Below are 6,826 nucleotides of genomic sequence, written 5' to 3'. Positions count from 1 at the left end.
GGAACTCGGTGGTTACCTAAATGGAGAATGGAGGAATAAACATCTGTATTCACAATCAACATCTTGGGATAAAATCGGATTGCTACCTCTATGAAGAAACTTTTGAATTTATTATAACGTGGACTCTAATATTGGACTGAGTATTCTCTTGGTGGATCCAGGTTGTAATTTATATGAAAAATCCTCCATAGGGAATTGTAGATGTTGTGAAATTTCCATGGTTCTTGTCCCCTCCCCTTTTCCTACAGCTGTCCTTTCCTCCCCCCCCTCCTCTTCCCCATTCCTTTCCATCCTCCCCTTTCCATCATCCCCTCCCCCCTTTCCCTATCCTTTTCCCTTCCCTACTATAGGTAGTTGAACACGGTCTGGGATACCCTTTATGTATTTGTATGCCGTTGGTTAATTGTAAGTCACCTGGAGCTCAGTCATGACCAGGAGTGTAATATTGCAATATTGCAAAATATATGTTGGGTAGAGCTAACCCTGGGGGGGTACAATTTTATGCTATTTTTGATAGAATGTTGGTACGGGTGTCACCATCACTCCCCCTATAATAGTTATGTATGAAAGAATAGGACTTTTGTTGTAATACTGCATGATATGGTTCCTACTCCTGAAGGGAGCAGTTTAGTTAGGATATTGTCAATTGATTCGGGGGAGGTCTTTTTTCCCCCCCATTTCTTTTCTCTCTTTTTTTGTAACATCAACTATGGCTTTAAAAATATACACTTAATTGCTTAGATCAAGCCTATATGGTATATAATTCCCCTGTACGCGGCCCTACCTAACTTGCCGGGTGCTCACTCTATTGTTGCGGTAACCTTGCAGCGCCTGCTGTTGTGTTTGGTTGCCATGGTAGTAATACAGAGGCGGCTGATACGCAGCGTGCGTTTCAACCACCGGAACGTGGAGAGGGCCGTGATACACTCGGAGGTATGGATGGGTCCGCGTCACTAATGGGGGCGGGCCGGGCATACGTCACTGCACACACAGGAAGGAGGTTCTGGTATCGCGTCACCTTTGGGGGCGGGCCGGGCATACGTCACTGCACACACATGATGGAGGTTCCGGTACCACTATAAAAAGGCGCTTTTTTCAAAGACATGCACACACGTCCCCTGAAGAAGTGGGAAACGCGCGTCGGGATAGAGGACGGTCACGCCAATTGCTACCATAGTCAGGTCAGTGTATCTCTACATTGCCGTGGGTTGCTTCAGCCACTTTGGGGAGGTAATTGTCTGAGGTGGAGACGCTGTCTTTACTGGGTGTTAGCTCAATTGCAATGGAATCACTAAGGATTTACTTGTATATATGAGTGTTATCAGCCTGACGAGTTCAGGTAGAATTCTTGTAAGTCCGGGATTTATAATATCAATGGTAGTGATAACAAAATCATCTGCCGTACTTGAGTATTAATTACATAACCAGCTGTACGCCCAGTGGTCATGGCAGGAATTACAGGTGAAGCTTAATAATAGATACTGGCTATTGGAGGTTTAATTATGTTCAGACGGCATTGTGGAGATTACTGGTATAATGTTGGTATGTTGACATGTCCAGTGTGATAAGTTTGAGATCTCTTGTTTGACACATGTGATTGTTAATATTTTTATATGAATAAATAAAGTCTAGCTTTTTAGGTTAAACACCGTCCTTAATGGTTCTTAAAAGATGGGGACATTACAATAGAATAGGGACAAGGTGATCACATTACTATAGAATAGGGACAAGGTGGGCACATGACTATAGAATAGGGACAAGGTGGGCACATTAATATAGGATGGGGACAAGGTGGGCACATGACTATAGGATGGGGACAAAGTTGGCACATTACTACAGGATGGGCACATTATGATAAGATGGGGACAAGGCTGGGGACATTACTATAGGATGGGTACAAGGATGAACACATTACTGTAGGATGGGGACTAGGATGGGGCACAATACTACAAGGGGACCAGGATGGGCACATTACAACAAGATGGGGAACATTACTAAAAGATGTTGGCCAAAATTTTTATATAGTGCTAATTGTAACACTATTAGTTACAAGAAAGGGATAAAATATAAAAAAAACAAAACAAAATAAGGCATGACTTTTTTTACCATCAAAATTTTTTTTTTATATATTTAAATAAAGAATGTGCACGTTTGTTATAATAAACAAGTGAAAAATGTTCAAAATCAGTGATACAAAGGTGTGTAAAAAAAAAATATCTGGCAGGGGAGATACCATGATCACTAAGATGGTTCTCCCAGGGTGAGGCTCATCCATTGCACTCCGGCTGTGCTGACCCCTGCGATTTCCCCAAATGCGGGAAACTCGACTGCATAATTTGTGGTAGTGGAGAACTAAAAAAAAAAAAAAAAAAAAAAAAAATATATGGTACCAATAAAAATGTCACTTTGTCCTGCAAACAATGCGGCCCCCCAAATTATATTTTTCCTCTGTGCTGTCCATAAACCCAGCCGAGTTTGAAACCCCTGCACTAAGCCATAAGTCCAATTCTAGGGTAACTCCCCTCACGTCAGTACAGGAAGCAAGAGCCTAGCTCACTCGGATCTTCTTCTGGAACCAGTCTGGAAACAGTTTTCCGTCTTCGGTGTTCATTCTTCAGCTTCCTTTGGGAGTCAGTGTTCAGTATTCAGGATTCGGTCTTTGGTACTTGGTCTTCGAGTTCATACTGGAGTCGGTGGTCAGTATTCGGTCTTTGGTATTCATTCTTCAGGTGCCTTCTGGAATTGGTGGTCAGTATAACTCAGGTCTTCTCCGTGCTCAGGTCTCTCACAGGTGCAACTATGGTAATGACGGTTATAGGGCTGCTCTGCTGCTCACACATTTGCTTTCTTTCAAGTCTTTGCGCCAACGCCATTCATCTTTGGCTGTCCAAGGCTTGCATATTAAACAATTGTGCCACAAATCTCACATGACCTGACATCTCTTCTAAACTCTTTCCTGGAGGAAACACACGCTCTAGTCTTCAGTTCCTGCTTGTCCTATTCAACCAGCAGATGGCGATATTCACTTGCAGATATAACATTTTTCATTCACCACCCTCTTACATTGTTCCAATACACAAAGGATTTAAACTTGTACAGTGCCTTGTGAAATTATTCACCCCCTTTCCTTTTTTCCTGTTTTGCTACCTCACAACCTGGAACTTTGCTTTTTTGGAAGGTTTGCATCAGTGCATGTAAATGAATATGCTTATAACTGTGAATATTTGTTTTTCTTTTTATTGTGACGCAAACAACAGATAGGACAAAATAACTGAACATTTTAGTGTGCATAATTATTCACCTCCTTAAAACTAGTACTTTGTAGACCCTCCTTTTGCTGCAAGTCACTTTGGATATGTCTCTATGAGCTTTCAACATCTTGCCACTGGGATTTTAGCCCATTCCTCAATGCAAAACTACTCCAGCTCCTTCAAGTTAGATGGTTTCCTCTAGTGAACAGCAATCTTCAAGTCTGACCACAGATTCTCAATTGGATTAAGATCTGGGCTTTGACTAGGCCACTCCAATACATTTACATGTTTCCCATTAAACCACTCGAGTTTTGTTTTAGCATTATGCTTTGACTCATTGTCTTGTTGGAAGGTGAACCTCCATCCCAGTCTCAAATTGCTTACAGACTGAACCAGGTTTTGCTCAAGAATATCCCTATATTTTGCACCATCCATCTTACGCTCGACTCAAACCATTTTCTCTGTTACTGCTTCTGAAAAATTCCACACAGCAAGATGCTGCCACCACTATGTTTTACTGTCAGGATAGTGCTCTTGGCGTGATGCGCTGTATTTCATTGGCCCCAAACATAGTGTTTACCTTGTTGGCCAAAAAGTAAAATTTTGGTCTCATCTGACCACAGCACCTTCCTCAATACATTTGGGTGTCTCCCACATGTCTTTTGGCAAAATCTAAAAGAGCCATTTAATTTTTGTCTGGAAGTAAAGTCTTTTTTCTGTTCACTCTGCTATAAAAGCCAGCTCTACATAGTGTACAACGTATTGTGGTCACATGAACAGATACTCCAGACTTTGTTTGGGAACTCTACAGCTCCTTCAGGGTTACCTTTGGTCTCTGTGCTGCCTTTCTGATTAATGCTCTCCTTGCCTGAGCTAAGCGTTTTGGTGGGTGGCCCTCTCTTGGCAAGTTTGTTGTGGTACCATATTCTTTCCATTTGATGATAAATGAATTTCATGGTGCTCCGAGGAATCATCAGATATTGAGATATTTTTGTAGAACTCTACTTTGACTTGTACTTCTCTACAACTTTATGTCTGACTTTTTTGGAGATCTCTTTGGTCTTCATGGTGTTGTTTTGTTAGTAGTACCTCTTTCTTAATGGCGTTACGGTTTCTGTGGCCTTTCAAAAAAGGTGTGTATATACTGACCGACCATGCGACACTTAGATTGCACACATGTAGACATCCTTTCACTAAGCATGTGACTTATGAAGATAATTGCTTGCACAAGAAATTTTTAGGGTCGTAATAGCAAAAGGGGTGAATACATATGCACATGACAATTTTTATTATTTTATGCGATAAATTTAAATTGTGCTTCTATTATTCTCGCTGTACTTTCCCAACTTTGACTATTTAATGCTGACGCATCACACACAAAGTGGGTTACAAAAATATTTAAACACAGGTTATAACTAGGGATTATCGAATACCTCAAATATTTGGCTTCGCAAATATTTGCCGAGTAGGTCGTCGCTATTCGACTATTCGCGAATATTCGATGCGCAATTTAAGTCTATGGAAAACCCCAAATAACAACTATTCGGAACTATTCGGGCTTCCCAAAGACTTACATTGCGCATCGAATAATCGCATAGCGGCGACCTATTCGTCGGATATTCGCGAAGCCGATTATTTGCGATATTCAATCATCCCTAGTTATACTGTAACAAAATAAGTAAAATAACCAAAGGGGGTGAATATTTTCACAAGGCACTGTACATTACAAAATGTGTAATTGCAATAATTTTCTGCAACAACTTCAAGGGTGCCAACACTTTTGGCCATGACATAAGTTCAATCTAAATGGCAGTAATGAGGTTCAATGTATATTCAATGTTTGTATATATTTTAGCACATACAGTGTGCTACTGCGCTCTTTGGTTTGTAGATAGATACAATTGGGCACAATCCAAGACTGAAACAACTAGTTTGCAATGAACCCATCAATAGATCATGTCATATAGTAAACTGTGTTTCCTCTGGGAATTGTAGATTGGCAGCTGATATAACTCTCTGTAGAGCGCGCGGTGTCTTACTGTACAGGTGGTCACAAATAATAGGCAGCAGTCAGAAGGTCTGATGTTAATTATGAAGCCTAGTGCAATTATTCCTAAACACTAATGAATAGAATGATGGGGCATCTCCTCAGTAGAGAACATGCACCCACAGCAGAGAGGTCACAGCAGAGATAAATTTATAATGGAAGGTGGCTGCTTCATTTGAAATGAATTTAAAATTAATGAGCCCAGCAGTTAACCCTGCCATGGTGGAAACGAATATATAACATCAGATTGTAATAGGGATTTCTAAAATAATTTTCAGATGGTTATATATTCTCACAGCTGCTGTGTTGTAAACTGTTATGTTCAGTAACATATTCGCTGTGGATCCAGCTTTTCTTTACTTTTTTCTTAAATTTGAATTTCAAGTTTTCCTCCTCTCGAGTCACTGCGCTTCAGAGGATTAGAACATGATCCCTCTATTATGTCCCCACAGAAAAAGAATATGCGAGGCATGTTTGATGTTACAAATTTTCTACATAATTTCCACACCTTTTGGCTCAATTAGGATACATTGTTTCCATTTTTTATACATACATTTTTACCATTCTAATGCTTTTTTGTCTCTTTTTATATGTAATTTTTAAAATAAACCTGCTTTATTTTGATACATCATAGTATTTTGCTTTGACAATATTTTATTGATAAAGTCATATGCAGATTATTTCTGTTTTTATTGTGTATACGGCTTGTGTTATTTATCTTCTGTGTCTAATGCGAGGCTATGTGGAAATTCTGCACATAAAACTCAATGTAACCATAAGGGAAAGTGATTTTTGTAGATTTGCAACACAGGTGAGTTTACAATGCTAAAAAACAGTATACTGCGCTTGATATTTTTCGAAATTCCATCCGCATTGCTGAATGTGTAAGATATTAAATTTTTTGTGCAACGAAAATACGCAGAACCAAAAACTTATCGTGGAAACTACCTAACTTTTAATTTCTGTGTCTCAATTGGAACAGCAGAACGTGACTGCACATTTTGGCGGCTGAGGAGTGCGGGCGAAGGAGGCGGCTGCAGTTTTCTCACTTTCCAGAAGTCTTTTAGATTTACTTAAAATGTGCCTTGTTGATTGGGTTGAGCTATTTGTAAGATGCATTGCAGAGAGGTGTCATCTCATTTCCTCTCTCACTGGCTGGCAGACAAAAAACAAAGTAACAATCATTTGTCTGTGTCCTTCAAAGTCTTTGTAGATAAGTAAACTTAAGAGAAGGACAGACAGTGCTTTATTTTACCATTTTTAGGATGGCATTTGAAAGCTATGGCTTTTTGACCCTCCTGTTTTGTCACAGGTTTTAATGACTGTCATGTGTAATATGGGGGGTTGCATATCATTTTGTGTAGGTTCATATTTGAGGAGCCTTGCTCCATTCATTCTGTGCATTTCTTATCTTGTCTGCAAGTTAATTAACTTAGTTCAGTTACAATTTGCTTTCTTTTTATTAAACCCCCATTTCTTGACTCTCCATTGTTTACTCCTCAGCTCTCAAAATACTGGAACTCACCCC

At 39.8% G+C, this 6,826-nt stretch overlaps 1 pseudogene; it reads left to right on the top strand.

Annotated features, from left to right (window-relative positions):
* The first annotated feature begins 2,209 nt into the window (after window positions 1-2,209).
* LOC142293196 (U1 spliceosomal RNA) lies at window positions 2,210-2,355 on the top strand (annotated as a pseudogene).
* Window positions 2,356-6,826: the final 4,471 nt, after the last annotated feature.

The sequence above is a fragment of the Anomaloglossus baeobatrachus genome, chromosome 2, assembly GCF_048569485.1.
Source record: "Anomaloglossus baeobatrachus isolate aAnoBae1 chromosome 2, aAnoBae1.hap1, whole genome shotgun sequence".
Classification (NCBI taxonomy): domain Eukaryota; kingdom Metazoa; phylum Chordata; class Amphibia; order Anura; family Aromobatidae; genus Anomaloglossus; species Anomaloglossus baeobatrachus.
The sequence above is the reverse complement of the archived record's forward strand: the minus strand, read 5'-3'. Positions and strand labels throughout refer to the sequence as shown.